At 53.6% G+C, this 13,162-nt stretch overlaps 1 long non-coding RNA gene across 1 annotated transcript in view; it reads right to left on the bottom strand.

Annotated features, from left to right (window-relative positions):
• LOC129146333 (uncharacterized) overlaps positions 1 to 10,453 on the bottom strand; it is a 64,586-nt gene extending 54,133 nt beyond the window's left edge. The window contains exons 1-2 of the long non-coding RNA XR_008552901.1: positions 10,264 to 10,453; positions 5,366 to 5,508 (exon numbers count right to left, since the gene is read on the bottom strand). This is a non-coding gene — a long non-coding RNA (uncharacterized LOC129146333). The remainder of the gene's footprint in view (positions 1 to 5,365; positions 5,509 to 10,263) is intronic.
• Between the last annotated feature and the right edge of the window lie 2,709 nt (positions 10,454 to 13,162).

Here is a 13,162-nt window from a genome sequence, read left to right as displayed (position 1 = left end):
TTTGGAGGCTATTTGGCATCTCTATTTTTTAAAGATTTATTTTATTTATTTATGTATACAAGAACTGGGGTGTAGGCTAGAGCTGCGGTGGAGGGTGTAGGCTAGAGGTGCTCCCCACTCTCAACAGAGTAGAGAGCAAAACAGGCGGATCTACTGAAATACACTGCTGAGGGGAGCAGCAGGCGAGACCGGAGAGGTCTGCTGCGCCATGTGGGTAGCTCCCTGGCTGGAGATGGAACTCAGACCGCAGTGACTGCTGCTAGCTTGATAGCGCTGAGACTTCAGCCCCTCCACCACCGGGGAGGCCCTATTTGGCGTCTTGCAGAGAGCAAGGTAGAACCCCATCCAGAACCAGAGACTGGGTTCCAGATCAGGGAGTGGCAGGCCCTGGGCCTGGACTGAACCCCAAAATGGCCCACACTGCAGGTAGAAACAGTTTCTTGGGGTTCTGGAAAGGCGGCCTGCAGTCAGTCCCTGGGGCTGCCAGGGAACAGCTAGAGGACCCCAGGCCACAGACAGTGGGGAGGAGCAGCCACGGGTCATACGGGCCTCCTGGTGGAAACCAGCCCACCCCATTCTGCTCTCACTACTGTCCTAGCACCCGGGCCTCACAGACGCCTGGGAGCCCAGGAGAAGAGGAGAAAGGCTGGAGAAGTGGGGCCACCCGATGAAGTTTCCACCAAGCTGGCAGAATGAGGGCACAAATTGAAATGTTTGCTTAATTCAAGCAAACAAATAGAAAAACGAAACAGCTACACTTCGCGTAGTGGGCCTCGCCCCACCGCATGTGCAAAGCCCCAGATGTACGGCATGTGACCTCCTCACCAGGCCTCTTTCTCTGGGCATCAGAGAGGTTGAGTCATTTGCCCAACACTACACAGTAGAAAGGGCAGAGCTGGGATTTGCTCTCACGCCCTGGCTCCAGCCTGTGCTATTCTCCTAAGGAAGGTTGTTCATCTTCAAGGGCTGGGAACCTTGGCCAGAGTGCAGAGCTCAGACGGAGGCTGGGCCTGGGGCTGCAGTCTCTGGGGTTGGAGGTTTGGACCCCAAGGGGCCCTTGGGTGGGCAAAGGGCTGGCTGGCATAGGGCGTGCTGGCTGGGCTGGCTCCTCTTGCTCAGGCCTGGCCCAGGTGTCCTCTCTACCTGCTGAGCACCCAGGAGGGGTGGGGAAGCCGGCAGGACAGGTTCTTCAAGGTTCTCCCTGTGCTGGTGGTTTCCCATCTGCTCTTCCCAGACAGGAGGCCTCACCTATGCTCCGGAAAGGGCCTGGAGAGAAACTGGCCAGGAGTCACACCGGGAGAAGTAGGAGAGCCAGAGCCAAATTTGGGGGGGCGGGGCTGGAGGGGAAGCAGAGCCCCTGGGGGCAGAGATGAGCCCCTGCATCTGCCCCCGAAGAGGATGCTCTTCAGTGGGTTACTGGCCAAGGCCACTGGGTCATTGTCCTTGACGGTCCTCTCTCACCCCAGCAGACAAACCATCTCAGTCCTACACCCCGAATACCTTTCATGTTGGACCACACCTTCCTCACCCCCATGGCCAGCCTGGGCCAGGCCACCATCCTCTCCCTCGGTCTCTGTGCTCCTGGCTTCCACCCTCACCTGCCAACCACCTGTTCTCCACGTGTGCCAGAGGGATCCTACAGAGCCAGGCCATTCCTGCCCCTCCTCTGCCTACAACTTTCCATGACTCTCAACTCACCCTGGTCACAGCCCCCCCACACCCTGCCCTCCTGTCTCGCCACCACCATCCATATCCCACCAGCCTCTCCCGGCCGCGGCTGCACCAGATTGCGACTTGCAATTTCTAAAGGCCCCACACGCCACAGAACCTCCCCTACCCAGAACCCCGGCTGCACTCTTTGTCCTTTCCTTTTTTTAAAAAATGGAGGTAAAATTCACATAGCATATTAAACGCTTCAAAGTGAAGGCCCAAGCAAGATTCAGGTCATTCGCAACGTTGTACAACCATCGTTCTACACTACTTTTCATCCTTCTCACCTCTAGATGTCACCTTTCAGACATCACCTCCCCCAGGAAGCCCACCCTGACAACACTGTCCCAGGTTTTGGGGTAGATGCTTCTGTTTCCCCCACGGCAGCTTTGTCCCCCACATGTATTTGCCTCCTGATGTGTCTGTGTCCCTCCGAGGAGCTGTGGCTGATTCTCTTCAGTGTGCCTGGCACATGTATGTTATGTGGACTTTGGGCACATTTGTCAAATGACTCCCTGACTGTCAGGCCTTGTGCTTGGTACTGGGGAGAAAGCAGACACAGCCTGTCCTCGTGGAGGTGATGTCCTGAGGGACCGGCGAGGGGGAGGGTAGAGTTGAGGGGACAAACAGGCAACCTGATAGTGACAGGTCAGCATCATCGAGTCCAATGACAGATTGTAGAAGCATTTACAAGGCTCCTGACCCTTCCGGGGCTGGGCAGGCAGCTTGTGGGTGGCATCAAAAGGGACCTGAGTACAGAGAGGACTGAACAGGATGAGGACGGAGGGCTGGTAGGGAGCGCTCCCTAAAGAGGGAACAGTGCAGATGAAAGCTGAACCCGAAAGCTGAACCCGAGGTTCCCAACCAGGGCAACTTGGCTTTCCCCAGGGACGAGGCCATGTCTGGAGACATTTTTGGTTGCTACAACTGGGGAGGGGGTTGCTGCTGGCAACTAGTGGCTAGAGGCCAGGGGTGCAGCTAAACACCCCACAGGGCTCAGGATGGCGCCCACAGAGAAGGAGCCTGCCCGAGGCTGCACCCTGGCCCACAGGCTGGCCCTGAGAGGAACGGCAGGAGTTGAGCCTGGCTGGGCTGAAGATGCAAGGAGAGCTCAGCAAGAGGGAAGGAGGAAGAGGTTTGAGCAGCAGCAGCCTCATTCAGGCTTTGGATTTGGGAATTGTGGGGTATCCAGGCAAAGAAGTGAAGAGCTACGAGGCGGAGGACCTGCTGAGGTTCGGGTTGGGAAGCTCGCTTGGTCACAGTGTGGACTGGACTGTGGGCCGGATGTGGGAAACGTGGGTTGCGCATCAGCTCTGGGGAGGCAGGGAGGGTCTCCCCGAGGAGGTGGCATCTGAGCCAAGAATGAGGCAGTTGTGTGACCTGGGGTCTCAGCAATCCAGGCAAAGGCACAGCACATCTAAAGGCCCCGAAGGGGAGCCAGCTGATTAGGTTCTGGAAATGGAGACGAGACCTGTGTGGCTGAAATGTGGAGACTCCAGGAGACCCGCGCGGGACCTGGGAGGCTGTGACAGGGACTGGGGGCTACCTGGGAGCAAAGGGGGGGCCCTGGGAGGGTCCCAGGGGAGAAAGACGGTCTGGCCAGAAACATGATTCCAGTGCATGGAGAACAGATTGTAGCAGTGAGGACAAAAGTGAGGAGAGGGGGGGGCCGGGGGGGGGGCTACAGCAACTGTCTGGGGAAACAGAGACGGGCCCGGGTCGGGGTGGAGGCAGGGAGACGGGTCATTATTTAGGAGGTCTGATGGGGTGAAAGCGCAGTGACACAGAGCTGTCTGCAGCTACCAGGTTGCTCAGGGGTCAGGATACAGGTCTCCATCCCTCCCACCCTTCCTGGGCCATCCCACCTCCCCGAGTGTGGGCACGCCCCAGGCTCCTGAGGGGGCTGGCCCCAGACCTCGCTCCACCCCGGGTCATACCGCCTGGGAAGAGGACTCGCAGCCACTCCTGGCTCCCCAAATGAAGGTCAGATAAGGATGTTGCAGGAGAGTGCCACGTGGCAGAGCGCTCAGAGGGAAGGTTGCCACCAGACCCGGGTTTGGGTTCAAGCTTCCTCCACGCCACCCGGCCGTGCGGCCTCGGGGGGCGGGGGGTCTTTCCCGCTTAGCGCCTTGGGCTCCTCATCTGCTGAGGGGACACGATCTCCCCCAGAAGGCTGGTGTGAAGTTGAAATAAGAAGTGTGGAAAGTCCCTGGCACATAACTCCAGGGTTCAATAATTGGCAGAGAGCATCATTCTTTCTTTCTTTTTTTTTTTTTTTCAGGCACAGAAAATAAATCCCCAGCTAGGAGGGCCAGATTTGGCTTCAATCCTCAGGACATTAGAGATGCCCCACAGAGACAGCCTCATGTGAATCTTCTGGGGGCCTGGGGGGTGAACCATGAGAATCTTGCCCTCATAATTAATAGCTCATGAAAAATCGCCACTTGCCGGGCGCTGCATGGAAGGAGTGGGGGTAGGTGCTTTGGAGCTCCTGAAGCCAGTGCCCAACCGGCTCCCACAATGGAAGCTGTGGGGCCCGGGGCAAACTCCCCAGCCTCTCAGGGCCTCCCTCTCCCCTCTACCAAATGGGAGCTCTCCAACCTCCCGTACAGTGGCTGGGGGGTGGAACTGCACCCTCTCTGTTCCGCTTTTGACACCCTGGAGGTGACTTCCCAACCCCCTTGAGAGCTGAGGGCTACTGGGTGCAAAGTATTTGCCACTGTTGTCTCAATAGCGCCACCCACCCTTAACTGCTCTCCCGGAGACAGGGCCAGGTACAGCCACATGCCAAGGCATGCCTGGCCTGACACCCACCCAACCAAGAGACTCCCCTTAGCCCCTAAAGACAGTCCCTGGGCCCCATCATCCCAAGCCAGGAAGTGGGACCAGATGGTGGCAGATCCATGGGCATCTGTTGCATAATTAAGTGAGGGCAAAAAATGCTGTTTGTAATTAAACAAGGGAACAAGGACAGCAGTAGCCCCCACAAGAGCTGGGACGGTTTGGGACGGGCAGGCTGCCCCTTGAGCGGCCTGGAAGAGCCAGCCAGGGTGTGGGGACACAGAGCCTGCAGAGAGTCGGCCCCGGGGTGTTCTCACACATCCCAGCTCTACATCTGTTTGCTTCGGCTTCGTGGCCCTGGCTCCATGGCTCTGTCCCTCCCTCATTTTGCACTGATTTCCCAGCCCTCTGCAAGAACAGGATCTGACCCAAATATGTCCCACAAGCTTCGACCTCAGGGCCTTTGCACTTGATGTTTTCCCTGTCTGGAAGGTGCTTCTCCTGCCAGATCTTCCCAGGCAGGTCCCTTCTCCTCCCCAAGACACAGCTTCTTCCCCGAGGCCTCTCTACCATCCTGTCACTATGCCGTCACCATTTTATTTTCTCCATTGCACTCACCATGCAAAATCTTCTAGATTCCTTGTTGACTCATCTTTTGCCTGATCAGCACTGGAAAGTCAACTCCCAGAGACAGGGAGTTTGTCGCATTCCCTACTGCCCCCCAACACCTTGCTCGGTGCCAGCACATGGTACACACTCAAGAAGTATTTGTTAAATAAACCAAGGTCTCTGTCACTTTGCTTCCTTTTAGCTGCCATTCTCTTTATCGCATTTCACACATGAGAAACATGGAAGCAAGTGAAGGGGGACCTACCTTGCCAGGGTCAGCCTCCACATACAAAGTCTCTGCCGTGTAGCTGTAGCTCCGAGTCCACGGTTCTGGGGCTCCAAAGGCAGCTGCCAGGTTCAGATCTCCCTCTGCCACTCCTGTCCAGAAGCTGGTGTCTCTGTGGCTGTCTGTAAAAATGAGATGATCATACTTCAATTCCCAGGATGGTGGGGGTCAAATCGGTTAATACCCATTAAATGTCAGACAATGTTTTATAAGAAACATGTCAAATGAAGGAGGTTTGATGATTGCCCCATTTCACTGTGGCAGGGAGGTAGAGCTGACTAAGCAAAGAAACTGCGCATCAAATCCATGTCTATCCAATTCTAGTTGCCACCCTTGTGCAAAGAAGGTTACCCTGGAGGAATCTACAGTGACGGAAGGCATACAGCAACTGAACTCAAGGGCCTTCTGCAAGAGGAGGCTGGCACCGGCAAAGACCAGGGCCTTCATATGCCTGCCCAGCCCCCCATTTCCAACTCCTCTTCACCAGCCCCCAGGATGGTCACATCAACCTGTCAAGAGTCTGATGGTCAGAAAACCTGGCCACAGGCCTCAAGATTTGGGTCACACAACCCAAACTAAGCCAATGAGAGTCAGTCCTATGGGTTGTGGGGCTAGATGGGTAACAATAGCAGCAGCTGTATTGTAGTAGTAGCAGCAGTAGTAGTAACAAAATAACTAATACTTATAGAATATTAGGTGTGTTGCGTGCTGCTTAGTGCTTCACATATACTAATTAACTCAATTAATCTTCTAGAGAGAAATGGAAAACTGATGATATCATTCAAGCACCTGGATTCAGCTATGCCTGAAGCAAGCCCACCCCTGGATTTTTGTTTTGTGTGTGTGTGTGTGTGTGTGTTTTTACATGACCCAATAAATTCTCTTTTGCTTAAACCGGTTTGAGTAGGGTTTCTGTCCCTTGCAACTGAGGAGCCCTGACTAATCCACCTGCCTCCTGGACATTATCTAAGCTTCTATCTCTCCATCATTACCGTAGCTGCGGCGGCACGCCCATTAACTGTTTTATGCCTGTCGCTGACTCACAGGTTTCCACTGTAGATCTTGGTCCAGCCAGTCCACACAGAGCCCCGAGTCTGCCCCTTTCCCACGTACCCAAGCGGGAGAGTGGGCGTGCGGGTGTGTATGCACACCCTTGTTCCAGGAAGGTGCTCTGTGGGGTTTGCTTGGCCCCAAAACAGACTTCATTATTAGTGTGGTGACTATTAATAAATAGCCCTGGCTCCTATGCCAGGCCAGCTGCTTTGCATACATGGTGATCTCATCCAGTCCTCCTGACAATCCTGCAAGGCAGGATTGTCATCCACATTTTAAAGCTGAGGAAAAGGAGGGTCAGAGAAGCGAGACCTGAGTCACACGGCAGGGTCGGCACTCCCTAGCACCAGTGCTGAGCCCCTTTGGGATGCAAGACACGCTGACCCTGGATGTGAGCATGCAAAGTCAACTTGGTTAATAATACAGGTGTGAAAGCTCTATTTGTGTGCGTAATGCAGGTATGAGCTATCTGTGCGTGCTGTGTGTGTAGAACTGTGTGACTATGGCATGCGGGTGTCAGAGCACACAGAACTGTGTGAAGGCAGCACATGTATGTGCATGTACAGGACCTGTGTGTATGCAGAAGACAGCTGATCCTTGAACAACACGAGTTTGAACAGCATGTGGGTCCACTTATGCAGGGATTTTTGTCAATCCCTTCTCTTGTGCTGCTTCCTCAGTCCACACAACATAAGACAAGGATGAAGACCTTTATGAGGATCCTACCATTGTCTTCTCTCTAACTTACTTCGTTGTAAGAGCGCAGTGGATGATGCATCCAACACACATATGTATTCCCCAACCGTTGATGTTATCAGTAAGGTTTCTGGTCAACAGCAGGCTGGGAGGAAAGTAGGGTCAAAGTTACACCTGGATTTTCCACTTCAAGGGAGTTTCCCCCCCTATATTATTCAAGGGTCACCTGTTCAAGTCTATATATGTGTGGAATCTATGTGTCTGTAAAGTGTGTGTATATATAGAATCGCCTATGCGCATGTACAGTGTGCGTGTGTGTGCTTGCGTGTGCGTGCGTGTGTGTTCACCTCGTGTGTGAGTACAATCTGCTTTGTTTCATGGCCCTGTCTCTCTGGACAGAAGGTGCATGGTAAAAGGAGAAAAAACAGCAACATCTTCTTCCCACCTTCTGGGCCCTGCTCTCAGCCAGCCACTCCCTCTCCTGTCTGGACCACTGCAGCGGCCTCCTGCCAGGTTCCCCTGCTTCTGCCCCTACCCCACCCCATAGACTCTGGGGCCAGAGGAATCTCATTAAAACCTGGAGGGGATCAGGGCCTCTGCTGCTCAGAACCCTCCACAGCTCCCACCAACTCAGAGAAAAGTCAATTTTCTCACAGCAGCTGCCACTTGGGCTTCCTCTGATGGGAGATGACTTCACTCAAGTCTCATCTGAAATGTCGCCCCCAGAGAGGCTGTCCCTGACCACCCTGTCTAAAACACCGTCCCCAGGTCACTCAGCTCCGGCCCTGCTCTGCCGTCCTCAAGATGCTCTCCCCTGGCCCACCGTGCTGGTCAATTTACTTCCTGACCCACCGTCTCTCCCGCTAGAACTTCAACTCCACCGGCATGGAGACCAGTCTCCCCCCAGCCTAGCACACAGTAGGTGGTCAATGAATGAAGGAATATAGGCCAGTCATAAATCCAGCTCAGAATGCAGGTCAGCCTCTGCCCTGTCACATCTCCTGTCAGGAGACACAAGAATTTTTACAGCTGCTCCTGGTCTCCCCCAACCCGTCTTCTCTCCACCACCCTGACTTTAAGGCTCCCTGTCTTGCCCCCACAAAAGGCCCAAACTTCCTCCTGGGGCTCTTGGTGCCTTCCCTAACACCACAGTCCTGACCTGACCATGGAGGGCCCAGAGGGTCAGAGAGAGGAGCTCAGTGTGCCGCTGGCCCAGCCTCCTCTCTCTGCACCCCCACAGTCCAGCCTCCTCTCTCTGCACCCCCACAGCCCAGCCAGGGAGGCAGGAAGGCCTCACAAGGTTTCTCTGTCTTCATTTCACCCACAGGTGAGGCAGGGAGAAGGAAGGGCAGGACAACAGCTTCTACTCCACCACACACATGCACAAGACTCCAGAACCTTCACACAGGGCACCAGAGAGGATGCCAGGCCTGAGTTGGGGACCCTGGAGCTGACCCAAACCACAGGCCCTCCCTGCACCATTTCCTTCTCCTGGGGAGCTGGAAGCTACAAGCAGAAAGAGCAGAACGTTCCTCTGTGAGCAGAATGAGCAGAACGTTCCTCTGCTTGCACTGAATTGTTTGTTTTTAAAAGCAGCAAAAAGGGAAGTGTGGGGATTAACTCCCCAACCCCAGGGCATTTCCCCTTGGGGGAAACTCAGCCTCGGACAACCCCACACACCCCAGATACGAGCATGGCCACATTCATCTGAGGAAAGCTTGGCCTGCAGGGGCCTCCGACCAGCTGAGTTCTGTCAGGTGCTTTTTTATTTTAACAGCTTTGCTGGGCCAGTCACACCTCTGCCTTCAAAGTGTACAACACAAAGTGCCTTTGTAGAGAGGTGCAACCGTCACCACCTGTTTTGCCCTGTGCCCACCAGCAGCCACAGCCCATGTCCCTCACCCCAACCCCTGGCACGTGTTAAGCTCCTTTCTGTTTGTACAGATGTGTCTATTCTGGATTTTTAGCGTTGATGGGATCATCCACCCTTTGGTGTCTGACTCTCCCACCCAGCAGGTCTTCGAGGTCCAGCCATGCTAGCACAAATCCACCCTTCACTCCGTCATTGCTAATCAGGACCCCACCGTACCCTGCGTTTTCTTTATCCATCCTTCAGCTGCTGGACATCTGTGTTGTTATGAACAATGCTACGTGAACATTGGCTGCCGGCTGCCGTGGGGCACAGGTTCCCCATTCTCTCGGTCAGCACCGAAGAGCAGAATTGCTGGGTCCCAGGGTGACTCTGTTCAACCTTTCAGGCAGCTGCAGACTGTTTTCCAAAGTGGCTGCCATTTACAACTTGCCAGCGGGGATGAGGGCCCCAGCTGCCCCACATCCTTGTCAACACTTGCAACCGTCTATCTTTGTGACAGTAACTGTCCCAAGGTGTGAGGGAGCCGGTCAGAGCTTTCTCTTCATCAGCCACAAGCATTTTAAAAGCTGCATTTCTGGCTTCTCTTGGGGACAATGGCTTTCTGGCAGGAGAGGGGTGCATTGCCCAAGGAAGCAGAGTCATGGCCTGCCCCCGGTCAGCAAGTCTTCACCCCACTGCCTCTCTGGTTGAAAGGACTAGGGGCTTCTTTGCCAGTGAGGTATGTGACGCTTGCTTGAGCCCAGATGTGGTTTGTAAAGATGACAAACTTTCATCATTTGGCCTTTCTAGAATCATCTTCCCTCAAGTCACGGGGCTTAATGACGGGGATACGTTCTGAGAAACGCCTGTTAGGTGACTTCCTCGTTGTGCAAACATCACGGAGTGGAATTACACACCTAAATGGTGCGGTCTGCTGCCCACCCGGCTGGACACAGGGCCGGCGTCACACAGGTGGCCTGGTCTCAACCGAAACATCCTTAAGGGCCTGTGGCTGTGGAGGTGAACAGCACAGTTGCCCTCCCTCAGTCCCCACACAGATGCCTGACCCTGGGAGGACTCGCTGCTCCCATTTCCAGATGAGGAAACAGCCTTTCAGAGAAGGGGCACATCTGTCCAAAAATTTATTCCACCTTCTTTGTCCCTGCAAAGGGGTTTGGTAAACGTCTAACTAAACATGATTGAATTTCTCGACCGGGTTTCAAACTACACGTTAGGCTCACACTGTGGCTCCTTCACTGAGTAGCTCGTGACTCACCTTCTCTGGGGATGAGCCTGGTAGTGTCCCAGAGAGCCATGCGGGGGTTGTATGACGAAGGGCCACCACCAGCACCACCGTCGTCCTTCCTGTCTGCTCGGGAACCAGGGCTCCCAGGACAAGAGGTGCTACCTCAGGGTGACTCAGGTTCCAGGCTGCACCAGGAGGGTTCACAGGAAGGGTCACAGCGTCCCCTGAGAAATGACAAGGAATCAACCAGTCGATGAGCGTGAGGGGAAGTGAAGGAACAGAGGTTTGCACGAGCTGGAGTTGCTCAATTCTTCCGGCACGGCGAGCCCCTCCGATAGGCCAGGGTGTCAGGCACGGGCCGGGGCCAGACGGGCTCACTGGGAAGATACTGAAGAGCCCAGCCAGGTGAGGCAGGAAGGCCCAGGCCTGAATGCTGGGAGCACTGGCAAACGGGGAGGATCCCCAACCTCAGAAAGAGGCGGTGTGAACTGGACCTGGGTGTTTCTGGCTTAACTGTGGATCCCACAGAACTCCCGCCTTCCTGAGACCTGATTCTTTTGGAGGAGAAAGGCACTTTCCTCTCAAGATGGGGGCTCTGGCACCTCCCCCATGCCTTGGGAGATTCTCAGGGCCACTTGCTTCTCCTTCAGCTTCGTGGCCCGCTCTGGTTGAATCCTTTACTCCCTTCCCCATCCTTCCCGACACTCCCAGTCTCTTCTCTCCAGGCTGCCAGCCTTATTTTGCACCTGCCACACACTCTGGACCAGCCCAAGTTCCTTCATCCGTCTCTCCAATCAGTGAGAACAAGGTCCAGCTCACTTTGCCGAGCCTGCGCCTGGCGCTGGACCCGTATCTTGACGGAAGTAATTCGTATCATTTTCACATCACCTGTGACTAGGTGGGCCCCTTGCCATCCCTAGTTCTCAGATGGGGAAACCAAGGCCCAGAGAAGTAAGATCTGAGCTCCATCGAGGATCTGGGATGTAGTCTCCTGGGGGTCCTCCAGCCGAAGACACGAGACCGTCTCCAGACCACAGAACCAGTCCCAGACGGACAACCTCCCCGGCAGTGAGCAGGAGTCCCTCTGCAGCACTTTGAAGGCAGTGGGAAAGCCAAGGGCAATTTAGCAGCAAAAACGTATCCATGGGATTTGGTATATTGGTCCACTGTTCTCAGTTGCAAAGAATAACAACCCAACCCGAAGAGACTTTTTAAATAAAGAAATTTATCATCTCATATACCATAAGTGTGGAAGTGATGGAGAATGAGGTATTGATTAATTCAACGGCTCAGTGACATCAGCAAGCATCCAGGTCCTGGGACTGGGGCTTTGCCCTCCAACTGGCTCTCCTCATTCACTCTAATTGGTTGCCACCGCTCCAAACATCACAATCTCTCTCTCACAATGCTAGGGGAAGAAAAATTTACTCCTTTTTTCATCATTATCTAAGAACTTTTATGTGTAATTTCTACACAATGTTACTTTATAATGCTCCTTTTTTATTATACTGAGAGAATTTAATATAAGCACTATCCTTTTACCAAATTTCAGGCGTACGAAACACTATTGCTAACTGTGGACATGATTTTGTATGGCAGCTCTCTAGGACTTGATTCACCTTGAGTAACTCAAACACTGTACCCCTTGAACAGCAGTGCCCCCTTTCCTGGCCACATGCCCAGGCGACTAGCATTTTGTTCTCAGATTCTGAGCTTCACTGCAGAGATTTCATGTAAGTGGACTCAGATGACATTTGTCCTCCTGTGACTGCTTATTTGACTTAGTATGATGACCCAGTAACCCCACTTCTGAGTATTCACCCCAAAGAATGCTGACTTCAGGACCTGAAAGGAGCATCTGTCCTCCCTGCTCACTGCAGCATTAGTCACAACAGCCAAGACGTGGAAGCAACCTAAATGTCCGCGTACGGATGGATGGGTATAGAGCATGGTGTGGACAGACAGCAGAGCATTACTCAACCTTAAAAGGGAAAGAAATACTGAATTATGCTAAGTGAAATAAGCCCCACTCTCTTTTGAAGAGCAAGGAAACACTTCCCAGAAGCCCCCAGCATATTTCCCAAAATGCGTCATTGGCTAGAATTGTTGTCTGTCCATAGACTAAGCCAGTCACTGGCCGGGGAAGGGAAAGAAGCCACAGTGATTGGCCTAGAGCAATTATAACCCATCCCTTGGGACTTGGCTGAAGTCCAATTTCCCTGAGTCCCTGGGATGGAGTGGGGTGTGCCTGAGTAAAAGGGGGTTCATTAGGGAGGAAAGTGGGAGATGCAGCTGAAACAGGAAGAATTCATTACTGCTATCCACATATATACCTCCTGCTCTTGGGAACCCTGAAATGCCTCCATTTCTGTGCTTTTTTGACCTGATTATTCCCTTGCCTCTGTAAGTTCACCCTAGTCCTCCAATAAATTCCCTGCGGGCTTAAGTGAGCCAGATCTGACTATCGCTGAGACACTTGGCTTTCCTAAACCATAATCCTCTCACCGGTATTGTCACGTTGTTGTGGTTGGGATGCACTGAGCACTTGCTATGTGGAAGGCTCCATGCAAAGCACTTCGCCCACATTTGGGTGATTTTGTCCTGCAGGGGACACTTGGCAATGTCTGGAGATGTCTGGGGTTGTCACAACTCAGGACAGGGTGTGCTGTTTGCATCTCATGAGATGAGAAGCAGGGATGATGGTAAACTATCTGCAGCACACAGATTAGTCCCCACAGCAAAGAACCATCTCCCTGGTGCCTGGAGTACCGAGGCTGAGAAACCCTCTCCTAAGTAATTCTGGAGGAAGGACTCCTGGCTAGGGCACCTCACAGAAAAGGTGCTCTTTGTGCTCAGGTTGGAAAGCCCGGGGTGAATGAGAGAGAGAAATGTATTGGCTTCTATAACTGAAAAGTTCAGGCCTCTTCCT

Source organism: Talpa occidentalis, unplaced genomic scaffold (assembly GCF_014898055.3).
Source record: "Talpa occidentalis isolate TD23 unplaced genomic scaffold, MPIMG_talOcc4v2.1 talOcc4.10, whole genome shotgun sequence".
Classification (NCBI taxonomy): domain Eukaryota; kingdom Metazoa; phylum Chordata; class Mammalia; order Eulipotyphla; family Talpidae; genus Talpa; species Talpa occidentalis.
The sequence above is the reverse complement of the archived record's forward strand: the minus strand, read 5'-3'. Positions and strand labels throughout refer to the sequence as shown.